Below are 27,801 nucleotides of genomic sequence, written 5' to 3'. Positions count from 1 at the left end.
CATTGCATACTATTTTGCTTGCTAGCTAGCTAATACAGTTGTGCTGCTCTTCATCGATATTTGTATGCTTAGCTACTTCACTTATAGGGAGAAAAGTATTTTAAAATCAGACTGTGTTTTGATGGCATTTGATTGGTTACACACGTTATATACAGATTAATTGCCCCAATGTCCATGGTTGAATCAATAATTTGTCAAATGTACATGGTGCAACATGTCAGTGCCTATCCCTGCTTGTGCCTTATAAATGGTGGATAGGCTTTGAGGAGTCAGGAGGTGAGTGATGGAATTCCCAGCCTCTGGCTTGGTCTTGTATTTATATGGCTGGTCCAGTTAAGCTTCTGGTCAATGATAATCCCCAGGATGTGGATGGTGGGGGATTCCGTGATGGTAATGCCATTGAATGTCAAGGGGAGATGACTGGATTCCCTTTTTTTTTTTGGAGATGGTCATTACCACTTATCAGCTCAAGCCAAATGTTGTGTAGGTCTAGCTGCATGCAGGCACAGACTCTTCAGTATCTGAGGAGTTGCGAATGGTACTGAACACAGTGCAATCGTCAGCAAACATCCCCACTTCTGACCTTCTGATGGAGGAAAGGTCATTGCTGAAGAGCTGAAGATGGTTGGGCCAAGGATACTACCCTGAGGACCTCCTGCATAGATGTCCTGGAGCTGACATGATTGAAATGACATGATTTGAACTAATGTCTCCAGAGTATTAGTCTGAGCCTCTGGATTACTTGCCCATTAACATAACCACTATGCTCCCATCTCCTGGCATGCCGGGCCATCAGAGATGGAGAGATGGGGGCCTCCCAGTTACCTGGTGACAGAATTAAATATAACACTACCACATGGCATACAACACTCACTCACATTAACTTGATGCCAGGAGCCAGTGAAATATGATGATTTGCACTAAGTTGACTCAACACCTTCTTACCTTGATGGTTCTAATTCATGTTTCATCTCCAACAGACCCATGAAACTCCTGCAGGAGGTGATGCAGAGGACGACAAAGACTCATTAGAGGAGGTCACTCACTCTGAGGATGCACTGTCACAGGACTCATGCAGACTGTGCACCAGCTCTGATACACCTACCTCCGTGGCATCACCAAGACAGGGAGTTGGGTTTTCACCCTGGTGTCTCACACATCAGAAGTGTGCAAGAGCAGATGGTGGAGATGGGGACAGCAGTGGAGAGTCTGCATCAGTGGGTGCATGACGCTCCAAACTCTGCTCGGCTGGACGCAGATGGTGAACTTTGGCGGCTGTTGAACAGGACACTTCTGGAGCAGCATCAAAAATGCTGCACTGTGCACACTTGTAGAGGGATTGGAGGAGTTTGTCCTAACCATGAGTGCCATGAGGTCTCAGGCCCTCACTATGATGTTTTCATCCATGTAAAGAGTGGCCACCTTCATGGAGCATCAAATTGAGCAGTCAAACGAATACATGCAGGCCCTTACCCACAGCTTACCACCTTAAACAGGAATGATGAAAACTTCACCGTGGTCCTTCAGCAACCTACTGAAGTGTAGCAAAGTGCTATCCAGCTTATTGCTGGCAGAGAAGTACACGAGAGGGATGTTAGTGAAAGGGGACATGGAAGTGGGGAATCTACTCAAAGTTCTTCCACTTCTCACCAGTTGTCACCCCCTCCCCACCATCCATGCTCAGTCAGTGCCCCATGCTGCATCATTTCCCAATAGCGGAGTTGGCCCCTGCACAGACATAGGTGGCTCATTCCTTGATGGCACCCTCATGAGCTCCACAACACAAAGAATATTGACTGAGTATCTGAACAGTCAGAGCAGGGATATGAGCAGCCTGCCTTTACCTCTGATGAAGCCTGAGGGGTTGTACCATATAGGAGCAGCAGGAAAAGAGTAATGGTTTGTAGTTGCATAAGGGTATACACCTGTGTGTTTAACAGTATACTACATTGTTAAGTTTATGTTCAATTTTTCAGTCAGATAATAATCACTAGTTTGCACCATTTCCCAGTTTGCCCATTTTTGCCTGTTGCCTGGCAAGTGGCCTTCTCACTTTAATGAGAAGACAACAGTCAAGGACAAGCAATGTTTTGCTGACTGTTGGATTGCTTTGTGTTGGAGGATGCCAAGCGGGTTCCGAATGTGGCTGCCAGGTTGGTGCACTGCTTCATTCCAACTAAATAGTGCCAGAATTAAGAAATCCTGGACCTCCCAGGCAGCAATGTGCCCCACTACTGATGCCCTTGCCACATCACGCTCCTCCACCTCCTCCTCCTTTAATGAGGCACTATGCTCAGCATCTCCCTCCTCCTGCAGCTCCAACCCTCATTGCTGTGCTACGTTGTGCAGAGTGCAGCACACCACTGTCATTCTCAAGACCCGGGCTAGTGCATTACAGCCACCAGATCTGTCCAGGCACCTAAAGCGCATCTTCAGCATTCTGATTGCTTGCTCAATGACAGTTCTTGTGGTCAGGTGGCGTTGACTGTATCTCTCATTGTTTGGCATCCTTACAGGTATCTTCAGCCATGTCTTCAGTGCGTCACCTTGTCTCTAAAAAGCCAGCAACTAACTCTGCTTCAAGGTGCAAAGAGCTCAGGGAGGGTGGACTGCTGCAAGATGAAAGCTCATGGCAGCTCCCTGGGAATTGTTGCACATGCAAGCATGACTATCTTTTTGTGGGTTGCACACAAGCTGCATGTTGATGGAGTGGAAGCTCTTGCATATGCAAAGAGCCAGGACATCTGTAGTTCAGCCTTTACCAATATGGCGGGCACTGCACCTCTGGCATGGACTGTGCAAACAAACGCCACCCACCATAATGGACGGTTAGATATCAATGAATTTCTAGGCTGAAGAATGCTCACTTTTCTGCAGCACCATCCTCACGAGTCTTAAAAAAACCCACTCAAAAATACAAATAAAAAGTCGGTCTAGATTGATTTGAAATGTCAAGAATAGTGCTCTTTCAACCTCCACATGCATCAGAGGTTGATCAGTGCATGCCTGGTGCAAATACTTCACTGCAAAGAGAGAATGAAGATGATGAAATTCAGTTTACTGAGACAGCTTTTCCTCAAGACTTTTGAAATCTGTTAGAAGATGGAATTTAATGTTCCTGTACCTGGATGAAGTGAATGGAGGAAAACCGGGAAGGGAGGGGTTTGCACCCAATAAGAGAGCCTGTCCTATTTTCCTTCCATTAATTTAAATGGCTGGAAAATCAGGGGTGGTGGGGAGAGTCGGGGGGAGATGGTGGGACGTGGGGGGAGGCTCTCTTTGCAGTGTCCAATCCTCCCCCAATTTTCCTTTATTTGCTGTTCTAAAGTGATCCAAAACATCCTGGCTTAGGACCAGGAAAATAGCCGTGTCTTTAAGTTTCTGGTTTTAAAAGTTTTATTTATTATGCAGAAATGCTGTCATAGCTGCATTTCATTGACATCACCTGATTTACCTCAGATTCTTCTTTGATCTTAGGCCAACAAACAAACTCTTATCACCAAAAAATAGTGACTGAAATGTGACTAAAGCAACATTATCTGAGCAAAATTGTATGGGTTACTTCCACATAGCAAAATTGGTGATATTATTGATTATAAAATCTTGTACAGATATTTACACACTTTTTTTAAACAAGTAAATTGTCAGTTTGCTAGCCTGCCAACCACTACCTGATTAAAGCATTTATTAAACTGATCCCACCAGCTGTTGGAGTTTATAGAGATTTGCAATGCTGCCATTCTACTCTGACTGCTCCATTTACCACTCAATATTTTGAGCAGAGATTACCAGCTACCAACTGACCAGTCACCCATTGCTGAAAGATGGATTATATTTTTGATGAATGATAAGTGTATGTTCTCATCATTTCTCTAAACCAATATACTGTGTACTTTGCATTGGGTGAAATAATAAAAAGGTACAGCTGGATAGGACTGTAAGCAGCACAGATGTTTCAGAAAATTTGCTCTGCTGGTTGCTGGGATACCAATGAACAAATCACAGAGGTGTGCTCCAACAACCCTGCTTCTGCAAGTGATGGTAAGCTCCAGGGAGAATTTTAACCCTTCGCCTGACAAAAGCCCAGTAGGACAGTGGTGATGGTGGTGGGCGGTTGGTTGGAAGGTTAAAATCAAAGTAAACCACTTACCGCTGGTTTTCCACCCCACCACCACCTTCTCGCTGCTAGTTTACTAGGCAGCTGAGGCGTTTGCCTGACTCAGGTGGGAGCTTCAAGAACACAGTGGTGTTGACATCTGGTTATGCAGCTTGGATCTCTTCACATCCATCACTCTCTGTGGTAGCGAGTTCCACATTCTCATCACTCTCTGGGTAAAGAGGTTTCTCCTGAATTACCAATTGGATTTATTAGTAACTATCTTATATTCATGACCCCCTAGTTTTGGTCTCACTCACAACTGGAACCACCTTCTCTAGTCTACCCTATCAAAACGCTATCAGGATTTTTTTTGTAGAAACCCTGTGGTTCTGGAGATCGAGTTGTAAGCATGAGATAGCTGTGATTTCAAATCCACAAACACCAGGGTGACTCTGCATTATTTATCCAACAGTTACACCGCACATGTTGAATTAGTGTAACATGCTTTCATGTTACATTGGTGTAAGATGAGCAGTGTTGAAGTCATTAAAATATTATGTTTTCCTGTGTGAGTTACTCAGAGATAAATAGCAAAGCAAAACCACAAATGCTGAAAACCTGCAATAAATGCAGACAGAAGACGTTGGAAGTAGACAGTAGACCAACCACATCCGTAACAAGAAAAGACAACTTAGGGATCTGGAAGTGGCCTCTCTTAATGGTAGCAATGTAACAGCAACTGATGCAAAACTAAATTTTGAGAAGAGCTAACGTGACAGTTGGCTCTTTTCAGGATAAAACATTTCACTGTCAAATGGAGGCTGGTGAACAATATTCTGAACACTTGTGGAGTACACATTTGCACAGCTCCAATTTCCCTTATTGGATGGACAATATAGCTCAGCTGTTCACATAATACAACAGCTTTACATAGAAAAGCAGATGATCAGAAGATCTCATTGTGGGGCTGGTTTCAAAGCTCAAAAAATACCATGTGCAACTTTATCTTCAATCCAAATATTTATCTAGTTCCTTTTTGAATTTGAAGGCACTATCCCTTTCCAAAGTCTCTCCAGGTGGGTTAATTCTGTGTAGTCAATTAAAAGTCGTGAAATCTAAACTGCTGTTCATTTTCTTTTTGAGTCCATACTGCCTTTTGCAGAACTTCATGGTTATTCTACATTGACATTAGAGCTATATATTACGACAGCTATATGTTATTAAATGTCATTCTTTTCTAAAAACCTTACTTCCTTTTGTCACAATTTATGGCCACACTTCTGTGGCAACGTTTATCACTTCAAATTGATACGTCAAAATTGCCCATTCAATTTTGCTATGTCAACTGTCACAATGTAGTTGCTACCACTAGTAGCCTGATGGGATAGTTTTTGATGTCTCCTTGCTCTATAACTATCTTGAATATAAAAACATTTCTAGGCAATACCATCGGCAATGTTATTTATTTAAAATATAAATAATCATTTTTCACTTGTTGAATTTTGACAACAGAATGTGCAGGGATACCTTAAAAGAAAGAAAAACTAGCCACAGAATACGGAACAATTATTATAGGACCTAATGCCAATTTATAATTCTGGTACTTTTCATTGAGCAAGAAACATTTTCCCCTCGAAATGTAATGCAATAAAGTAATTAATCTAAAAACGGCTTGCAAGATTAAGTGTCTTTAATCAAGTTAATGGCCCAGATTTTCCTGTCAAAATAACAGTGAGGCTAATGGCACTCGTTGTTATTTATGAGCAAATGGCACTGCAGCTTCAGATGAAGGGCAAATGTGCGGTTAAATTCAAATATTGAAACGTTGCGGTCCAAGTTCTACTGTTCTGTCATTTGCTTCGCGAAAACAGCATCTTCCTCTCTGCCTCACTACTGACATGCATTGAGTAGCACAAAGTTTCTGCATTTGTGCAATAAATACAAACTAGATTTGCCACACAAAGTTAAATCTTGTCCATTCCAATCTAAGTACTCTTTTAATGATGTGGTAAGTGTTTACTATTGCCAATCAATCTTGCTAGCACTGTAAATTAGTATTACAATTGTGGACTCTCATTCATTCAGGTTTTTAAAATTGTTGGAGATTTTGAATTACAAGTTAACTAAAACTGAATTTTTTTCACTTTTCCTTTCTCTCTTTTAATTCAATCTTTCCTTTCCTCTCTCTATTTCTCTTTCTGTACCTGATTTGACATTGAATTCACCCACTCTAAATTACACTTCCTTCTCGGTCCACGTGCTGTTAATTTCACAACCCTTCACTCTGATTCGTTAAAGAGATACTCAGTTGCTTGCCCTGTTCATTCAGGCTCCAGATGCTCTGTTTCACTTGCTGTGCAGCTATTAGCTCACATTTTCGGCAACTTGCTGCACAAAAAAATTAAAACATTAAGTGTGCAAGGGAAAGTCTAATGGTAGCTGCTGTTAGATGCCCTGCTACTGCAAAATTTGGCCCAATATTTTCTTCCAACAACCTGCTTCTTCTTACACAGAGGTGCTGACAATCACTAGCTTTTGACAGTTGATTCCGTGCCTTTGGGGAAAAGGAAATTACACCAGTTAGCAAATCTGAATTTTCCCTGCAAAGTCTGCCCAAGTTTTTTATTTTCTGATGTGTAGATGTGCACGCGCTCATGAAGTTAACAACCTGCATTCATATAGCACCTTTAACATAGTAAAATGTCTCAAGGCAAAACCTAGTGCACTATAACTCCCTTGGAAGTTCCATTTATTAGAAGTTATCAATTATCTTTAAGTTGCTGCTACCTGCTACTACATCTGTAAACAGTTCAATGGCCAAACGAAAATGTAAATTTTTTTAACTGTATGACCCTCAACGTGTTAATATATAACTTCGCTCACTTAGGACTAATGCTTGTGTAGAAGATAAACAACAACATGGTCTGGATGGGCTGAATGGCCGATTTCCATGTTGTAATTCTACGTAATTATTGGCCGATATTTTCTTTACTTTCATAAAACAGCAACACATCACAACTGAGCAGTACCAACTGGAATTAAACCAAATTTACAAGAAAAAATATATTTATGACATACCAAACATTTAAAAAAATTGATAAGTTCTAAATTAAGCCTTTCTTCTTACTCATAGATTAACTTCTACAGTTGTCTAAATCATTGGACAATAACACCTATTCCACTTGCCATCCCAATTGTTAATTTATTTGTTGAATTCTGAGTCCTTCCCACTCAATCTGCCCAGCCTCCACTTTCTTCTGGGTTCAACAACTGCTTTCTGTCCTCCAACCACATACCGCTTGCTCGTACACATTATCTTCTGACTGTAATCTTTCATATGCATTGCTCTTGGCCCTTGTCACTGACTCCCAATCTGGACATCACAAAGCTCTCCTGCTGCCATACAGGTCTGAGATTTGGGCCTGAGATATGGACAACCCGTGGTCTCAGCTTGACATTGTCAGCCTTCCTCAGCAGGAGGAGAAAGTAAAATTTTCATAAGACTAGACAGGCTAGATGCAGGGAGGATGTTCCCGATGGCTGGGGAATCCAGAACCAGGGGTCACAGTCTCAGGATACGAACCGAGATGAGGACAAATTTCTTCACTCAGAGGGTGGTGAACCTGTGGAATTCTCTACCGCAGAAGGAAGTGGAGACCAAGTCATTAAATATATTCAAGAAGGAGATAGATATATTTCTTAATGCCAAAGGATCAAGGGATATGGGGAGAAAGCGGGAACAGGGTACTAAATTAGACGATCAGCCATGATCTTTTTTGAATGGTGGAACGGCCTACTCCTGCTCCTATTTTCTATGTTTCTACGGATCTCTTTCTGGCTGGGGCGGAGATACATTCTACAAAAGGAAGGTATTGCATAGAACTATTTTGGCCAGAGTGATCTCCTGGACTAGTTTTGATTGTCATGGGTAAGATGTGGGGGGGAAGTTGGAGAGGAATTTCCCAGATTCCTCCCCCCACCCACCCCCCAAGCCTGGGTTTTTTTTTTGTCTCAGGAGAACACGTGATTTTGGTTGGCATGGAAACTATATATTGCAATACACAAGGTATCACAATTCTGTGGGACAGACTAGATGGATCAGAAGAGGGTCTTTTCCTTTCTGTCACTGTTTATATGTTCTACTCCAACATACTATTTAAAGTATTCACATTCCATCATTGCAGCAGTAGCTCTGACTCTTATCCTCCTGGACCAGGCTCTGCTACAACACCTCGTTCACAACCTTTGCCGCTATCAATTTCCTCATATTTCAATACCTCTCCTGTGGAATGATGAGTACAGCTAACCCCGCTTAGACATACCACTTTCACCACCTTTAATTCTTCTGTGCAGAACATTGAGGGATCATATCCACCAGATTATTTTACCAAATGCATATTACTGTTATCTTGCTCTTTAAATCTTAGCATTCAGAAAGTTACTCTCAAGGTCAATAAATTACTCATTAAATTTTACAAGTTTATTACATTATGACAAGATTTAATGGCTACCTTACACAAGAGTCAACATATGGAATGCATTTTATTAATTAGTGCCTTCATTAAAATTAATAACATTTCTGTTTGTTTATCAGTTTATATTTTTATAATAGGCAATCTAATTCCATTATTAATCTGTCACTGTGTTATTAAGCAATGCTGCGTGAGGTAAATTCATGATTTTAATGGAATGAAAATGTGTTAAGTGCAAGTACTAGTGGTTGTCGCAGCAGGAAAATTGTGTGTCCCTCTTACTTGAGGATCACAGTGCCAACAATGGAGGGAGCATAAGTTCATGGTAGATGTGTGTGTGTGTTGATCACAATGTAGGCTAATATGAGGCAGCCACTGCCTAACACAACCTTCGTATAACCACATTCCTGGGAGGTTCTTCTCTGGATTCCTCTGAAATTGCTGATTCTTCTGTCACTCATGTCTTGCCTTGAGACTGGCATGCTTTATAGTTATTGAGTGTACCTTCTATAGAGCATCCATGTTTCGCATCCGTACAATCATTAGTAAGGACAACCACCTTATAAACCTCCATTTTACTGGCAACCCTGATACCATGCAGATTCCACACATGCTTGGACAGGCGAGCAAAGGCCATGCTTGCTCTTTGTAAGCGAGCCATCATTTCCCTATCAATCCTTCCATCATTTAATGGCACATTTCTAAGGTAAGTGAACTCCTTGACTGCATTCAATTCAGTTTCATAAACATGGATCAACGGTGTAGTAGATGGCTTCCCAGGAGTTGGTTGATACATTAATTCAGCCTCATCTTAAGCTCAAAGTGCTCTTCAGAATGCACAAGGGCTGGATTTAGTTGCGCCTATGGGGCTTCTGGTGCAGGGCCAAAAAGCCTGCCTCAGCCTTTCGGACCTCCCCCCCACAACCGGCGCGATTCTACGGCACTCAGGCACCTAAGTGTCTGGCGCTGGGAGTCCCATCCCTTTAAGGATGGGGATCCCGCCTCCCATCTGCCAACTAATCAGAGGGCCAGCAGCTCAATAGTATCATCAGCACCACTGGGAGCAATGGCCACTGCCAGTACTACAGGAGGCCTGGGATCAGGCCCAGCGTTGGAGCCCAGGATAAGAGGTAGGTGAGGTGGGCCCCAGCGATGTTTGGGGGGTGCGGGGGGGTGGTGGTTGATAAGGGTGGGCGATGAGTGCTGGGGGGGGGGGGGGGGAGTTGTTTGCTGGTGGGGGCCCTCCGTGGGCCACAGATTGCCCACTACGGAGGAGACCCCAACCGCAAGCCTGCAGGGAAGTCATCTCGTTTCACTGGCCAACCTTGCCATGTTAGTAGCTAATAATAGGCCACTTAAGGGCCTGAATTGGCCTCTGAATGGAAGGCCATCTTTGGCTTCACCTGCCCTCAATTTAATCATGGTGTGACAGGCCCTGCACCCCCCCTCCCCCACCTCCCATCGAAATTCTATGGGCCCCGCCCCGCCTCCTAGCCCGACTCTGGGGGGCCCCATTAAATTCAACCCCAAGTGAGCAGTCTTCAACATACAACAGTTGTTGTATCATTCATTTTGAGACCTTAGCTGATGATTACAATCTTGACAGATTGAACAGTTACCCCGTTGTGTAGATTTGTAGACAAACTCTTAACTGAACAGCACTAGTTGTATCATCCAGCATAGCCATTTAGAAGAGGGCAAATAGAACAAGGCTCAGCACACATCCCTGCTTCACACTATTTGATATAAGGAATGTTCAAACAGAGTATCTATTCACGTTCCACCACACATCATGGAATGGATAAGAACCTTCCCAGACAACTAACTTTCCCCATAAGTTTCCAATGTCCAGGCTGGATAACAGTGTCGAAATCTCTGATCAAGTCAACAAATACCATTTTATGGGTCTTGATTTTGCTCCCTGCGCTTCTCTTAAATTTGGCGAGCAAGAAAGATCATGTCCAAGACCCCTCGGCTAGGCGTGAAGCACCATACGATTCCTGTTGCCTCCTGCCCACTATGTTCAGAAGATTAACAGCAGATGATCAACTCAGAATCTTGCTAGCTACAGACATGAAATGCCCCGATATGCAAACATCCTGATCCTGAGGCCCAAATAGAAACACCAACACCATAGGTCGATACAGATATCAGTGGACCACCTATAAATTGAACTTGAAAGCCAGCATCATGTTATTGCCACCAAGCACATTGCAGTGGATGAGAGACTAGCAAGGATGAAGGCATCTATCTCAGCGAGATCCATTTCTCAGAAAAATAGCTTTATTCTATGTGATAAGCCAATAGTTAGCTGAAGTTGCCTATTCACCCAGGGACTGAGCAATATAGGGTTATTTGATTAACTATGTCTGATTGCTCCTATAGCTGACACTGTCAGAGTGCCACAGGTCATCTGAACTAGTGATAATAGCTGATGTCACTAAAATTGCTGGATATTTCTTCTGGAACCCCACTGTGAGGGAAAAACCCATCTATAGAAACTGTTTTTGGTCTTCTTCAACCTGGTACTGTTGATCACTAATCCCTCTACCATTCTCTATGAACAAGCTATAAGTCCACATTTGGATATGCCAATGTCAATCAGTTGTATTGCTACAAGAAAGGGAGAACTGATGCAACACCATAGCAGATAGTCACATGGTGGGCAGTAGAATGCAATTTGTAGAGGACACTATGAACTACACACAGTGGGCACATATTTCATCTGTGCAAAGAACATAGATATTCTTTTTGGGATATTGGTGATGCTGGCAAGGCCACATTTATTGCTTAAATATAGTTTTCCCGATAGGATAGTGGTAGACCTTCTCCTTGAATTGTTACAGTCCTTATGATGATGGTGCTTCCACAACAGCATTAGAAAGGTGAATTCCAAGATATTGAAATAAAAACAGGAAGTTTTGGAAATACTCAGCAGGTCAGGCAGCATCGGTGGAGAGAGAAGCGGAGTTAACGTTTCAGTTTCTGATGAAAGGTCACAGGTCACACACCTTTGCTGTGTCTCTTGATTACAATTATTTTGATTAGGCATAGAACAATAATAAGTGTATAAAATGGTGTAATTTCTGGTTAAGGAGAAAGACGTGTTTCATGATGGTTGATGATTTGTTGTATCCTGTAACTGCAGTGTGCAAGACTGATAATGTTTTCTATGGGTGTTTGTTTAGAGGTGTAAGCCGGACCAGTAAATAATGCTATTTCTGTTGGCATGAGAGATTCCACACATTGAAATGCATGCCACCCAGATTTTTTTAAAACCTCCTAACAGTGTATGATTATTTTTTAAAGTAGGAGGTTTAAGGTGACATAAAGCTCAAAAATAATTGTGCGTTATGAGATTAAAATGCAGTGCAAAGGCCCCATACCATATAGGAAATGTCTTTAGACCTTCAGGCAAACTTAGCTGATACCTGCAGCCTTCCGAGAGTGCGAATCTATCAATAAAAATCACATAAATTACAAATATATATAGAATATATATTTGAAAAACACCCGTTCAGCCCCAGGTGGAGTAATTCTGGACACCACTTTTTAGGAAGGATGTGAAAGTTTTGCAAAGGGTACAAAAGAGATGTACTAGAATTGTAAATAAATAGTAATTTCCAGCGCATACTGTTTTTATTTCAGATTTCCAGCATCCACAGTATTTTGCTTTTATTTACTAGAATAGTTCCAGGGAAGAGGGATTATAGTTACGTGGATAGACTGGAGAAGCTGGGGTTGTTCTCCAAACAGCAGAGAAGAGATTTGACAGGCATTTAAAATCATGAAGGGTTTAGATAAGAGTAAATAAAGATAAGTTGTTTCCAATGGCTGAAGAATCGATAACCAGAGGGCACAGATTTACAATGATTGGCAAGAGAAGCATGAAGAACAACATTTTTATGTAACGAGTAGTTAGGATTTGGAATGCACTGCCTGATAGGATGGTAGAAACAGATTCAATAGTAGCTTTCAAAAGGAAATTGGATGAATATTTGGAGACAAAAATTGAGGGATATGAGAAAAGAGCAGGTGAGTGGGACTAACTGGATTTCTCTTCCAAAGAGCTGCACTGAATCAGTGGACCAAATGGCCGTCTTCTGTGCTGTATTCTACTATTATTCCATAATTCATAGCCATCTGCAGCAACATTAGACATGCGACTGCAATTCTCATTATTTGTCTTGTCCTTTTTCTTTAAAACATACATATTATTCCACACAGCCTTTAAATCAGGTGGGGCTTCTTCCTTGCATGTCAAACTCATTAGACTCTGTTTTGTTAAGGATTGCCCTTTTGATTCATAGACGGTATATTGTGGTTTCCTTACATCATTCGTAAGATTGCAGAACCTTAGTTATAAAGTGAGCTATTTGGGGTCTCCTGGGTACCTTCATGGGCTCCCAAGTTTGTAAGCTTCACAGCTGGATTGACACACTCAGAATAATTTATAGCATTTATAGGTCTATTAAGAGGGTAAACACGATTCAGCAGCATTATTGTAGATGTGTTTGGATTGGTTGCTCAGTTGTATGCTCATTATAATACACTGACCACCCCCTGGCCCCACAAGAAAGTGCAGAGTAAACTTGGATGTTTATGAGACCAAAACAAAACCAGGCAAAAAACATGACCTCATTTGTTCCACAATCAGTTCTTAGGATCCTGTATTCAATTCTGAACACTGCACAAACAGGACATACATGCATTGGAAAGTGTGATCCCAAATATAAAGGGGATCAGCAATGAGGTGAGATTAGAGAATCTCAAGCTGTGCACTCTAAAAAGCAGGAGGTTATGGGAGATCCTAGGCGGTGACTTCAACTGCATCATCGATGCGGCTGGACGATCCGGCAGTGACGACAGCAAACTGGACGCTACGTCCAGATTCCTAGTAGAAACAGTTAAGGATGCCAAACTGCACGACGTCTTCAGCAAACCTGCAGACGGAGCGCAGCGCAGATACACATGGTCAAGATCGGACGGGTCTGCCCGTTCCAGGATTGACTTCCTGTTTGTGTCCCGTGCTGTCACGGTCGGATCCACCGACGTCAAGCCGGTGTTCTTCTCCGACCACTGCCTCTTACTGGCCGACTGTCACTTACAGGACGACCAGCGGGTTGGCAGAGGGACGTGGAAGCTCAATGCGACACTGCTGACCCCAGAGAACGTTGAGGAACTCAAAAGGGATTACAATGGTTGGAGGACCGTGAAACCCCTCTTTGAGTCTCCAGTTCACTGGTGGGAAGCGATTAAGGAGAACATCAAGAGGTTCTTCATCCACAAAGGTGTTCAGAAGGCGAGAGAGAGACAGAGGGAACTGTCCCGACTCCAGAAAATTATGCAAAATCTACTCCGGTTGCAGTCAATGGGGGTCGAGGTCAAGGAGGACCTCCAAGAGGTGAAGAGCCAGCAGGCCTCGCTCTTTGCCAAGGAGGCCTCCAAGATCATCTTCCGGTCCAGAGTCCGCTCCATCGAGCAGGATGAGACGTGCTCGCGTTACTTCTTCCAAAAGGTACACAGAGAGAGCTCTGTTATCAGCAGCCTGAAGGAAGAAGATGGCTCGGTAACGTCTTCGCAGTCCGACATACTAAGGATCAGCAAATCCTTTTATGCTGGGTTGTATGACGCGAAGCCCACAGACAGCAGAGCCTCCCAGTCCTTCCTGTCATCTGTCACAGAGGTCTTAGATGACAGCAGGAGGGAGGGACTGGACAAGCCGCTAACTCTGGACGAGCTGACAAAGGCCGTCGAGTCTTTCGAGGCGAGTAAAACTCCCGGGAGCGACGGCTTACCGGTCGAGTTGTACTCGGCCCTGTGGGACTGGGTCGGCCCGGACCTGCTGGAAGTATACGAGAGTATGCTCCTGGCCGGCAGCATGTCAGAATCCATGAGAAAAGGCATCATCACCCTCATTTACAAGCAGAAGGGGGAGAGGGTAGAAATCAGAAATTGGCGGCCCATCTCACTGCTTAATGTTGATTACAAGATTCTGTCCAAAGTCATAGCCAGTCGAGTCAAGTCTGCTCTGGAGCTGGTGATTCACCCCGATCAGACCTGTACTGTACCCGGCAGGAAGATCTCTGATAGCCTCGCGCTACTCAGGGATACGATCGCCTACGTACGGGACAGGAGGGTGGACACCTGCCTCATCAGCCTGGACCAGGAGAAGGCTTTTGACAGGATATCGCACACCTACATGATGGACGTGCTTTCCAAAATGGGGTTTGGGGAGGGAATCTGCAATTGGATACAACTGCTCTACACAAACATCAGTAGCGCAGTGTCAATCAACGGGTGGGAATCGGAAAGTTTCCCGATCAAATCTGGAGTCAGACAGGGCTGTCCTCTGTCCCCGGTCTTGTTTGTTTGCTGTATTGAACCCTTTGCTGAGTCTATTAGGAAGGATGCGAGCATAAGAGGGGTGACAATCCCAGGCAGCGGAGGCACTCAGGTCAAAACCTCCCTGTACATGGATGACGTCGCCGTCTTCTGCTCGGATCCGCTGTCCGTGCGCAGACTGATGAGCATCTGCGACCAGTTCGAACTGGCCTCGGGAGCCAAAGTTAACCACGGCAAGAGCGAGGCCATGTTCTTTGGGAACTGGGCTGACCGATCCTTTGTCCCCTTCACCGTCAGGTCAGATTACCTGAAGGTGCTGGGGATATGGTTCGGAAGGGCCGGGGCGTGCACCAAAACATGGGAGGAGCGAATAGCCAAGGTACGACAAAAGTTGGGCATGTGGGGGCAGCGATCTCTCTCCATTGTGGGTAAGAACCTGGTCATCAGGTGCGAGGCGCTCACGTTGTTGCTCTACGTGGCGCAGGTCTGGCCCATCCCCCACTCCTGCGCCGTGGCAGTCACCCGAGCCATTTTCCGCTTCGTCTGGGGATCTAAAATGGACCGGGTCCGGAGGGACACGATGTTCAAATCTCTGGACATGGGCGGGAAAAATGTACCCAACGTGGCCCTCATCCTGATGACCACCTTCGTGTGCGGCTGCATCAAGCTATGTGTAGATCCCCAGTACGCAAACTCCAAGTGTCACTACGTGCTGAGGTTCTATCTGTCCCCGGTGTTGCGAAGGATGGGCCTGGTCACATTGCCGCGGAACGCACCATGCAGTTGGGCGGCGCCGTACCACCTATCCTTCGTGGAGCAGTTTCTGCGGAAAAACACCTTTGACCACCGGTCCATCAGGCAGTGGTCTGCACGGAATGTCCTCAAGGCCCTACGGGAAAAGGAAACGGTGGATCCTGTCGGATGGTTCCCCGAGCAGACCGTCAAAGTCATTTGGCGGAATGCCTCATCACCAGAACTTTCAAACAAGCACCAAGACGTAGCTTGGCTGGTGGTGAGAAGGGCCCTCCCCGTCAGATCCTTCATGCACACCCGAAGTCTCGCCCCCTCCGCACAGTGCCCCCGCGTTGGCTGTGGTGGGGAAGAGACGGTCGCCCACCTCCTCCTGGAATGTGCCTTTGCAAAGCAGGTGTGGAAAGAGATGCAGTGGTTTTTGTCAAGGTTCATCCCAAGCAGCTCTGTAACACAGGAGTCTGTGCTCTACGGGCTGTTCCCAGGGACGCACACCGAGACAAACATCAACTGCTGCTGGAGGACTATCAATTCGGTGAAAGACGCCCTTTGGTCTGCCCGAAACTTGCTGGTCTTCCAGCGCAAAGAGTTGTCCACCACCGAATGTTGCAGACTGGCACATTCCAAGGTCCAGGACTACGTGCTGAGGGACGCACTAAAGCTTGGGGCAGCCGCAGCAAAGGCTCAATGGGGAAAGACCACAGTGTAAGGTTCCCCCACCAAGCTGGACTGAGGGGCTGGAACCATGGGAAGCCCCTCGAACTGTATCGTTAATATTCTCAATTGCTGTAAATGTAAAACTGTAATTGACATGACAATTGTGAAACGGAAGGGTTGGGAAGAAACTCATGACATTATTGAAAGAAACTGATCTCTTTTGCAATGTTTGTATTTTTTCGTGCTGTTTGGAAACTGTTTGGCAATGTAATTTTTACAGATTTTTATGAATAAAGTATATTTTGGAAATAAAAAAAAAAAAAAAGTTATGGGAGATGTCTGGCCTCGGGAGCCAAAGTTAACCACGGCAAGAGCGAGGCCATGTTCTTTGGGAACTGGGCTGGCTGATCCTTTGTCCCCTTCACCGTCAGGTCAGACTACCTGAAGGTGCTGGGGATATGGTTCGGAAGGGCTGGGGCATGCACCAAAACCTGGGAGGAGCGAGTAGCCAAGGTACGACAAAAGTTGGGCATGTGGGGGCAGCGATCTCTCTCCATTGTGGGTAAGAACCTGGTCATCAGGTGCGAGGCGCTCACGTTGTTGCTGTATGTGCCGCATGTCTGGCCCATACCCCACTCCTGCGCTGTGGCAGTCACCCGAGCCATTTTCCGCTTCATCTGCGGATCTAAAATGGACCGGGTCCGGAGGGACACGATGTTCAAATTTCTGGACAAGGGCGGGAAAAATGTACCCAACGTGGCCCTCATCCTGATGACCACCTTCGTGTGCGGCTGCATCAAGCTGTGTGTAGATCTCCAGTACGCAAACTCCAAGTGTCACTATGTGCTGAGGTTCTATCTGTCCCCGGTGTTGCGAAGGATGGGCCTGGTCACATTGCCGCGGAACGCTCCATGCAGTGGGACCGTGCCGTACCACCTATCCTTCGTGGAGCAGTTTCTGCGGGAAAACACCTTCGACCAACGATCCATCAGGCAGTGGTCCGCACCGAACGTCCTCAAGGCCCTACGGGAAAAGGAGATGGTGGATCCTGTCGGATGGTTCCCCGAGCAGACCACCAAAGTCATTTGGTGGAATGCCTCATCACCAGAACTTTCAAACAAGCACCAAGATGTAGCTTAGCTGGTGGTGAGAAGGGCCCTCCCCGTCAGATCCTTCATGCACGCCCGAAGTCTTGCCCCCTCCGCGCAATGCCCCCGCGGTGGCTGTGGTGGGGAAGAGACGGTCGCCCACCTCCTCCTGGAATGTGTCTTTGCAAAGCAGGTGTGGAAAGAGATGCAGTGGTTTTTGTCGAGGTTCATCCCAAGCAGCTCTGTAACACAGGAGTCTGTGCTCTACGGGCTGTTCCCAGGGACGCACACCAAGACAAACATCAACTGCTGCTGAAGGACTATCAATTCGGTGAAAGACGCCCTTTGGTCTGCCCGAAACTTGCTGGTCTTCCAGCGCAAAGAGTTGTCCACCACCGAATATTGCAGACTGGCACATTCCAAGGTCCAGGACTACGTGCTGAGGGACGCACTAAAGCTTGGGCCAGCCGCAGCAAAGGCTCAATGGGGAAAGACCACAGTGTAAGGTCCCCCCACCAAGCTGAACTGAGGGGCTGGACCCATGGAAAACCCCTCGAACTGTATCGGGAAAATTTTGTGTGCTGTAAATGTAAAAATGTATATGGCATGACAATGAAATGGAAGAGTTGTGAGGCAACTCATGATTGTATAGAAGGAAACTGATCACCTTTGCACTGTTTGTATTTTTTGACTTGATGCTGTTTTAAACTGTTTGGGAATGTAATTTTTACAGATTTTTATGAATAAAGTATATTTTGGAAATAAAAAGAAAGTTATGGGAGATGTCATCAAGGTTTAGAAATTTACTGAATGTTCGACACAAGGTAAACCCTGAAAATCCCTTCAGTGGCATCAGAGGACGTCAAGGATTGAAACAATCTCCCAGGCAAGGTAATACAATCAAAAGTGTTATGAGGCATTCAAGATATAGTTGGCTGCTCAATTGCAAGAACTGGGGTTCTAGTAGGTTAAGTTTCAATGAAAATCATAGCCGTTTGCTGCCCTTTACTATTCTTGTGTTCTCTTTCTGTTTAGTTGTAGGGAAAAATAATCCACACAATTTATTTGGTAAAAGTGCGCTTTTCAATTTTATAAAACCTTCTGGGGATTGCAAGAGTTGGCAAAGATGAGCTGAGGCTTTTGAGTTTCCAATAAATCTCATCTATTTTATAGTGACAAGTCAATATAATACTCAGCGTATTGCCATATGCGGCTCTGCTTTAGCAATTCTGAGAAGACTACGGTAAGCTGTTAGATTTCATTGTTCAGTACAATGCTGAATTACTTGTACTCTTCTTTTGGTTAGCACAATGGAAAAATGCTCTTAAAGAAAGATACTCCTACTTGTTACAACCCACATGTTTTCGTTGCTGGCTCTATTTTAAAATAAGTAATTTTTGAAAGCATATTCTTTTTGGAGGTCACTATTATTATTCATTAAAAGGATTTGCATTTTAACACGCATTGCAAAACATATTCAGTGTTATGTTACAGTTATATATTTCATATTTTAATGACTTTGCTCCTGCCTAAAAATATGATTTTTTTTTTATTCATAGGTTGTGGACATCACAGGCAAGGCCAGCATTTATTGCCCCTCCCAAATTGCTCTTGAGATGATGATGTAGAGTCACCTTCTTGAATCGCTCCACCGGATGGTGTAGGTACACCCATAGTGCTGTTAGAGAAAAAAATTCCAGGATATTGACCCAGCGACAATAAAGGAATGGCAATATATTCCAAGTCAGGATGTTATGTTGTGTGACTTGGAGGGGAACTTGCAAGCAGTGGTGTTCACATCTGCCTGCTCCCCTTGTCATTTTAGGTGGTAGAGGTCACTGGTTTGGAAGGAGTTCACAGGTTTGGAAGGTGCTTTCGAAGAAGCCTTGGCAAGTTGCTGCAGTGCATTCTGTAGATGATACACCCTGCAACCCCTGTATGCTGGTGGCAGAGGGAGTGAATAGTTAAGATGGTGGCTGGGGTGCCAATCAAAATGGCTTTGTCTTGGATGGTGTCAAGCTTACTGAGTGTTGTTGGAGCTGCAGTCATGCAAACAAGTGAACAGTAATCCATTACACTCCTGACTTTGGCCTTGTAGATAGTGGAAAGGCTTGAGGGAAACAGGAGGTGAGTTATCTGCTACAGAATTCCCAGCCTCTGACCTAGACCTCTTGTAGCCACGGTATCTATATGGCTGGTCTAGTAAAGTTTCTGGTCAATGGTGACCTCCAGGATGTTGATAGTGAGGGATTCAGTGATGGTAATGCTGTTGAATGTCAAGGAGAAGTGATGAGATTCTCTTTTGTTCGAGATGGTCATTGCCTGGCACTTGTGTGGCTTCAATGTAACCTGCCATTTTCAGTCCAAGCCTAAACATTAGCCAGGTCTTGCTGCTTGTGAGCATGGCCTCATTCATTATCTGAGGAGTTGTGAACAGAACTGGACATTGTGCAATCAGAGAACATCCCCACTTCTGACCTTGTGATGGAGGAAAAGTCATTGATGAAGTAGCTGAAAATGATTAGGCCTAGGACACTACCCTGAGGAACTCCTGCAGTGTTGTCCTGGGGCTGAGATGATTGGCCTCCAAAGGCCACAATCATCTTCCTTTGTGCCAGGTATGACTCCAACTAGTGGAGAGTTTTCCCCCGATTCCCATTGATTTCAATTTTGCAAGGTCTCCTTGATGCCACACTCAGTCAAATGCTGCCTTGATGTCAAGGGCAGTCACTCTCACCTCACCACTAGAATTCAGTTATTTTGCCCATGTTTAAACCAAGGCTGTATACAGGTCTGGAGCTGAGTGGTCCTAGTAGAAACCAAACTGGGCATCAGTGAGCAAGTTATTGGTGAGTAAGTGCCATAAGATAGCACTGTCGAAGACACCTTCCATCACTTTGCTGATGATTGATAGTAGACTGATGGGGCAGTAACTGGGTGGATTAGATTTGTACTGCTTTTTGTGGACAGGACATAGGTGGGCAATTTTCCACTTTGTAGTGTAGATGCCAGTGTTGTAGCTGTACTGGAACAGCTTGGCTAGAGATGCAGGTGGTTTGCAATCCATATCTTCAGCACTACAGCTGGGCTGTTGTCAGGGCCCATAGCCTTTGCTGTATCCACTACGTTCAGCCATTTCTTGATATCATGCGGCATGAGTGAAATTAGCTGAATACTTCCATCTGTGATGAAGACCTCAGGAGGAGGCCAAGATGGATTATCCACTCCACAATGTTGACTGAAGATGGTTGCAAATGCTTCAGCCTTAGCTTTTGGACACATTAGTTTTAGTTTTAGAGATACAGCACTGAAACAGGCCCTAAGGCCCACCGAGTCTGTGCCGACCATCAACCACCCATTTATACTAATCCTACACTAATCCCATATTCCTACCACATCCCCACCTGTCCCTATATTTCCCTACCACCTACCTATACTAGGGGCAATTTATAATGGCCAATTTACCTACCAACCTGCAAGTCTTTTGGCTGTGGGAGGAAACCGGAGCAAACCCACGCAGTCACAGGGAGAACATGCGCTGGGCTCCTCTGTCATTAAGAATGGGAATGTTCATGGAGTCTCCTCCCCTCATTAGTTGTTCAATTGTCCATCCCAATTCATGACTGGATATGGCAGGACTGCAGAGCTTTGATCTGATCCATTGGTTGTGGGATCACTTAGCTCTGTCTATAAAATGCCGCTGCCTCTGTTTAGCATGCATATAAGTCCTGTGTTGTAGTTTCACCAGATTGACACCTCATTTTTAGGTATGCCTGATGCTGCTCCTGGCATGCTGTCCTACACTTTTCATTGAACCAGGGTTGATGGTAATGGTAAATTGGGGGATATGCTGGGTCATGAAGTTACAGATTGTGGTTAATACAGTTCTGCTGCTGCTGATGGCCCACAGCACCACACGGACGCCCAGTTTGGAGCAGCTAGATCTGTTTTGAAACCATCCCATTTAGCACAGTGGTAGTGCATAGCAAGATAATGGAGGATGTCATCAGTGTGAAGATTGGATTTTAACTCTACAAGGATTGTGCAGTGGTCACTCCTACTAATACTGTCAAGGATAGATGCACCTGTGACAGGTAGATTGGTGAGGACAAGGTCAAGTAGGTTTTTCTCTTGTGTTGGCTCTCTGACCAACTGCTAAAAGCCCAGACTGGCAACCATGTCCTTCAGTCTACAACCAGCTCAGTCAGTAGTGGTGCTAATGAGCTACTCTTGGTGACAGACATTGAAGCTCTTCATCCAGAGATCATTCTGTGGTCTTGCTACCCTCAGTGCTTCTTCCAAGTGGTGTTCAACATGGAAGAGTAGTGACTCATCAACTGAGAGAGGCTGGTAGGTGGTAATCCAATGTTTGATCCAATGCCATAAGACGTCATAGGGTCTGGAGTCAATACTGTGGACTCCCAGGGCCGCTCCCTCCAGACTGTATACCACTGTGCTGTCACCTCTGGTGATGTGATGACGATGAAGGAGTCTGGGACGTATGATTCTGTGAGACTGTTGCTTAACTGCTCATAGAGTCATAGAGTATTATCGCACAGAAACAGGCCCTTTGGCCCATCGTGCCTGTGCCAGCCATCAAGCACGTATCTATTCTAATCCCATTTTCCAGCACTTGGCTCGTAGCCTTGTATGCTATGGCGTTTCAAGTGCTCATCTAAATACTTCTTAAATGTTATGAGCTCTCCCAATTTTGGCTCAAGTGTCCAGATATTAGTGAGAAGGACTTTGCAGGGTCGACTGGGCAGGATGTGCCTTTGTCTAGTCCTGTGCCAAGGTTGATGTCGGGTGGTCCAGTTTTATTCTTATTAGACTTTGTCTTAGTAGTTTGATACAACTGAGTGGCTTGCTAGGTCATTTCAAAGGGCAGTTAAGAGTCAAAGACATTTCTGTGGCTCTGGAGTCACATATAGGCCAGCCTGGCTAATGACAGCAGATTTCCTTCCCTAAAGGGCATTAGTGAACCAAATTGCTTTTAATGGCAATTCGGTAGCTTTCTGCTCACTGTTACTGATTCTGAATTTATTTAGTTAACTGAACTTAAATTCCCCAGTTGCTGTGGTGATATTTGAACTCATGACTCTGGATCAGTAGTGCAGGCCTCTGGATTACGAGTCCAGTAACATAACCATTATGCTACCGCTATGGAAAATGTATGTATGCTAATTCTCATAGCTTATCGACACTGTTTGTTCTTTATGAAATGTTCAGATTTAAAATCAATGATATAATTGCTTTATGGATTCCTCTAAATATTTGTTATCCAATCTCTGCTTGTTTAAGTAACTTGTAGTTAAATTGCCTTTGATCCAGGTTTAACTCTGTATTACAAAAATATTCTGAGCCCAAGTAGTGTTCTAATAAAACATAATTTACATCCTTAGTTTGATAGTATAATATTTACTTTTCTATGTGTGCTGATTTTCCGACACACTTCTACCTGAGACACTGTGCCATTTGCTGCGCTTTGTCACACAGCTATCAAGTGGTCCAATGTTCAGGGCAAAGAAAGTAAGTTGAGAAATTCTGTGTTACAACAAATTTGCACTGTATTTATACCAGTTAGAATCAGTTGAACAGTTCAACTGTTCTAAACTGGTTTTACAAGTACCAGTTAAAGTGACTTTCTACCAGTTACAGTGGCTGCCCATCAGTTCTATCTGGAACACTCCTAAAGGAACCGAGGAAAATCCCTCAACCAAGGACAGCAAGACCTGAATGACAAACAACATGCAGATCATACCATAAAAACCTCTGCCCAAGAGATAATTGGTCCATCTCCTCGGTCATCTTTCTTTCAAAGCATTTGTAATTTTATCATGTTTAACATTTATAATTTTGCTGTAATCCACCAAATATTTCACAGGATATTTAACGATGATATTTTAAAACTGTAAGAATAAGCATTTGATTTTGTTTTAAATTCCAATTCTTATATGGCCTCACTTAAATCCCAAAATGGTAATAAATGCGCGACTTCTTCAGAAAGAGATCAAAACAAACTTTGATGCCTTCCTGTAGAAAAGGGAGTCTATATGAGGCATTTTGATGTTGAAGCTCATTGTCAGCATTTAAAAAAAACTTTGTTGGCTTATGACAGAATCACATATCCTACAGAGACTTGGTTGAGGGAAGGACAGGATTGGCAGCTAAATGTTCCAGGATTTAGAAACTTCAGGCGGGATAGAGGGGGATGTAAAAGGGGTGGGGGAGTTGCATTACTGGTTAAGGAGAATATCACAGCTGTACTGCGGCAGGACACCTCGGAGAGGTCGTGCAGTGAGGCAATATGGGTGGAGCTCAGGAATAGGAAGGGTGCAGTCACAATGTTGGGGGTTTTCTACAGGCCTCCCAACAGCCAGCGGGAGGTAGAGGAGCAGATATGTAGACAGATCTTGGAAAGATGTAAAGGTAACAGGGTTGTAGTGGTGTGTGATTTTAACTTCCCCTATATTGACTGGGACTCACTTAGTGCTAGGGGCTTAGATGGGGCAGAATTTGTAAGGAGCATCCAGGAGGGCTTCTTGAAACAATACGTAGATAGTCCAACTAGGAATGGGGCCGTACTGGACCTGGTATTGGGGAATGAGCCCGGCCAGGTGGTTGAAGTTTCAGTAGGGGAGCATTTCGGGAACAGTGACCATAATTCCATAAGTTTTAAGGTACTTGTGGATAAGGATAAGAGTAGTCCTCGGGTAAAGGTGCTAAATTGGGGGAAGGCTAATTATAACAATATTAGGCAGGAACTGAAGAATTTAGATTGGGGGCGGCTGTTTGAGGGCAAATCAACATCTGACATGTGGGAGTCTTTCAAATGTCAGTTGATTAGAATCCAGGACCAGCATGTTCCTGTGAGGAAGAAGGATAAGTTTGGCAAGTTTCGGGAACCTTGGATAACGTGGGATATTGTGAGCCTTGTCAAAAAGAAAAAGGAAGCATTTGTAAGGGCTGGAAGGCGAGGAACAGACGAATTCCTTGAGGAATATAAAGACAGTAGAAAGGAACTTAAGCAAGGAGTCAGGAGGGCTAAATGAGGTCATGAAAAGTCATTGGCAAACAGGATTAAGGATAATCCCAAGGCTTTTAATACATATATAAAGAGCAAGAGGGTAACTAGGGAAAGGGTTGGCCCACTCAAGGACAGAGAAGGGAATCTATATGTGAAGCCAGAGGAAATAGGCGAGGTACTAAATGAGTACTTTGCATCAGTATTCACCAAAGAGAAGGACTTGGTGGATGATGAGCCTAGGGAAGGGAGTGTAGATAGTCTCAGTCATCTCATTATCAAAAAGGAGGTGGTGTTGGGTGTCTTGCAAAGCATTAAGGTAGATACGTCCCCAGGGCCTGATGGGATCTACCCCAGAATACTAAGGGAGGCAAGGGAAGAAATTGCTGGGGCCTTGACAGAAACCTTTGCATCCTCATTGGCTACAGGTGAGGTCCCAGAGGACTGGAGAATAGCCAATGTTGTTCCTTTGTTTAAGAAGGGTAGCAAGGATAATCCAGGAAATTATAGGCCGGTGAGCCTTACATCAGTGGTAGGGAAATTATTAGAGAGGATTCTTCGGGACAGGATTTACTCCCATTTGGAAACAAACAAACTTATTAGTGAGAGGCAGCATGGTTTTGTGAAGGGGAGGTCGTGTCTCACTAATTTGATTGAGTTTTTTGAGGAAGTGACAAAGATGATTGATGAAGGAAGGGCAGTGGATGTTATCTATATGGACTTCAGTAAAGCCTTTGACAAGGTCCCCCATGGCAGACTGGTACAAAAGGGGAAGTCACACGGGATCAGAGGTGAGCTGGCAAGATGGATACAGAACTGGCTCTGTCATAGAAGATAGAGGGTAGCAGTGCTTTTCTAAATGCAAGGGCTGTGACTAGTGGTGTTCCGCAGGGATCAGTGCTGGGACCTTTGCTCTTTGTAGTATATATAAATGATTTGGAGGAAAATGTAGCTGGTCTGATTAGTAAGTTTGCGGAGGACACAAAGGTTGGCGGAGTTGCGGATAGTGATGAGGATTGTCAGAGGATACAGCAGGATATAGATCGGTTGGAGACTTGGGCGAAGAAATGGCAGATGGAGTTTAATCTGGACAATTGTGAGGTAATGCATTTTGGAAGATCTAATGCAGGTAGGAAGTATACAGTAAATGACAGAACCCTTAGGAGTATTGACAGGCAGAGAGATCTGGGCGTACAGGTCCACAGGTCACTGAAAGTGGCAACGCAGGTGGATAAGGTAGTCAAGAAGGCATACGGCATGCTTGCCTTCATCGGTCGGGGTATAGAGTATAAAAATTGGCAAGTCATGCTGCAGCTGTACAGAACTTTAGTTAGGCCACACTTAGAATATTGCGTGCAATTCTGGTCGCCACAATACCAGAAGGACGTGGAGTCTTTGGAGAGGGTACAGAAGAAGTTTACCAGGATGTTGCCTGGTCTGGAGGGCATTAGCTATGAGGAGAGGTTGGATAAACTCGGATTGTTTTCACTAGAATGACGGAGGTGGAGGGTGACATGATAGAGGTTTACAAAGTTATGAGCGGCATGGACAGAGTGGATAGTCAGAAGCTTTTTCCCAGGATGGAAGAGTCAGTTACTAGGGGACATAGGTTTAAGGTGAGAGGGGCAAAATTTAGAGGGGATGTGCGAGGCAAGTTCTTTACACAGAGGGTGGTGAGTGCCTGGAACTTGCTGCCAGGGGAGGTGGTGGAACCAGGTACAATAATGACGTTTAAGAGGCATCTTCACAAATACATGAATAGGATGGGAATAGAGGGATATGGTCCCCGGAAATGCAGAAGGTTTTAGTTTAGGCAGGCATCAAGATCAGCGCAGGCTTGAAGGGCCGAATGGCCTGTTCTTGTGCTGTACCGTTCTTTGTTCTTCTCTCCAAAACACACTTTTAAAATGCCACATATTTCGCGGTAAGACTTGAATAAATTCAAATTTTATAATCAGCAATTCTACAAAGATTAATATACAAAACAAATTCAATAAATTCATGGCTGTTCACCACACCTTTCTGCATTTATTTGGAAAGAATCATATCTGGACATACAAAATCCTGAAAGTAAATAAAGGATTAGGGATCCATTTCTGCTTGTGAATGCTCCATAACAGGAAAATGATTTATGTCCTGTTTTACCTTTCACTTTCATAATGAATGGACTGGGGACACAAAACATGTGCAATTACAATTCAGGTCAATTGTAAAGGTGCAAATATTGTGCTGTACAATATGGACTACGGCATCATCTTGTGGGGGCTAAATTTACTTCAATGTAAAAGCAGTAAGGGGACAGAAAGATTTATGATATGAAGTAGCAGAATAATTTCCAGGGCAGTGTAAACAGAAATATTTATAATGCTGTAAATTTCCATATTTACAATACTATTTAATGTGGGTTTGCTTGTTCAAATAATACAGGAAATGTTTTGCAATTAAATTAAACTCCAGAATTTAAGTACAAATTAATAAAGTTATTAATCATGATACTTCATTGAATACATCTAAGCCAAAACTTAAGTTATTTTTTTTCATGCAATACCGAGAAACGTCATTAGATACATACTTACCGACTATAGATAGAGTGTAATCTATTATTATTATTTCAAACACCAACTCTCTCCCCCATAAAGTTATTTTCTCTGTCACCAGGTTTCCCCAGGTTATGCAGTACCTCAAGAGCAAGTCAAAATCTACTTCCATGTGTTTTGTCATAAGCTAGCATATAGGAGCTGAAAACTTCAATTTTTTTCTAATTTTTCCTTTCTTTGTGGAAGCACCTACCTTCTACCCTGTCCCTCTCCACAGTAATTTGGATGAGGCATGTGTGTGCATTAACCCATGGCCCCAAAATTCCTGAACCTGCAGGGCACTGCATCAGTGTCATGTGGGCAGGTTAGAATTTGGGGTGGCATATGGGTGTATTGATAGTCTTCTTGCGGGTTCTTCTGGGGATCAGGGGTTTATCTTGTGTTCAGCAATCGCCTACCCCCCAACCCCATGCTGTCAGAAGAGATTGAACTGTCGGAAAAACACCAAATGCAAGAAATACTGTCAGTTCCACCTTTCCCAACGCAAGTACGCCTGCATGTGTACCAACATAACACCCTCGTGGAAGTCGGGCAAAAATGGTTTCCTAACAGCATCGGCAGTGGAGCAGAAGTGAAGGGATTTTGGGATCAATGGGCGGGATTTTAAAGCCCCTCTGCCATCAGGAAGGGCAGCGGGGGAACAATGAAGATTGGTACAGTGGAGCCCATCCACCGACGCCGACGGTGGCAGGCCCTATACCAATCTCGGCGGTGCCGGCGAGGCCTCGTGGCGGCCGCCCTGCTGCTTGGCGACGGGACCACAATTTAA

The 27,801-nt window shown here is 44.3% G+C and overlaps 1 protein-coding gene and 1 long non-coding RNA gene across 17 annotated transcripts in view; one reads left to right on the top strand and one right to left on the bottom strand.

Annotated features, from left to right (window-relative positions):
- The window catches only part of LOC137352421 (protein unc-13 homolog C-like), a 612,014-nt gene that overhangs the window by 23,977 nt on the left and 560,236 nt on the right, over window positions 1–27,801 (bottom strand). The window lies entirely within an intron of this gene.
- The window catches only part of LOC137352423 (uncharacterized), a 68,384-nt gene that overhangs the window by 32,798 nt on the left and 7,785 nt on the right, over window positions 1–27,801 (top strand). The window contains exons 3-4 of one of the 3 annotated variants that reach the window (XR_010969712.1): window positions 18,145–18,302; window positions 18,971–19,071. This is a non-coding gene — a long non-coding RNA (uncharacterized lncRNA). Of the gene's footprint in view, window positions 1–18,144; window positions 18,303–18,970; window positions 22,813–27,801 lie in introns of those variants that run through there. The other 2 variants (XR_010969711.1, XR_010969714.1) reach the window with 2 other exon arrangements.

Source organism: Heterodontus francisci, chromosome 38, assembly GCF_036365525.1.
Source record: "Heterodontus francisci isolate sHetFra1 chromosome 38, sHetFra1.hap1, whole genome shotgun sequence".
Classification (NCBI taxonomy): domain Eukaryota; kingdom Metazoa; phylum Chordata; class Chondrichthyes; order Heterodontiformes; family Heterodontidae; genus Heterodontus; species Heterodontus francisci.
This window is presented reverse-complemented; position numbering and strand designations above follow the sequence as displayed.